General features: G+C 39.9%; 1 non-coding gene across 1 annotated transcript; it reads right to left on the reverse strand.

The window, feature by feature from the left end:
* Nucleotides 1-311: 311 nt before the first annotated feature.
* Trnap-agg lies at nt 312-383 on the reverse strand. Its single transcript has one exon. It is a non-coding gene; the product is annotated as a tRNA-Pro (tRNA).

Consider the following 383-nt stretch of genomic DNA (forward strand, 5'->3'; position numbering starts at 1 on the left):
CTAAAGAGCTTCTTATCGACTAACGTGCACTTTCAAGATAAACAAGAGGTAGTAGGTAAGCAAATTTCACCAGTGAAGCATGAGAGATTGCGAATCTTGTCTCTCCGCGAATAAGTACTAAAAATAGGTATTAAAGATCTGATGATATTTGATATAAAACGTTGCAGCGTTTATATTCTATAGGTGTTATTTGGAAATTTTGTAAATTTGTGTTGAGTCAATGTTCACAAGTCCTTTAAAATGAGCGCGAAGAGACGAATATAGAAAAAAAAAAAGAAAAGTAAACGAGGTGCATCAACACTCTCAACGCGGGGCTCGTCCGGGATTTGAACCCGGGACCTCCCGCACCCTAAGCGGAAATCATACCCCTAGACCAACGAGCC

The sequence above is a fragment of the Glossina fuscipes genome, unplaced genomic scaffold (assembly GCF_014805625.2).
Source record: "Glossina fuscipes isolate IAEA_lab_2018 unplaced genomic scaffold, Yale_Gfus_2 2, whole genome shotgun sequence".
Classification (NCBI taxonomy): Eukaryota; Metazoa; Arthropoda; class Insecta; order Diptera; family Glossinidae; genus Glossina; species Glossina fuscipes.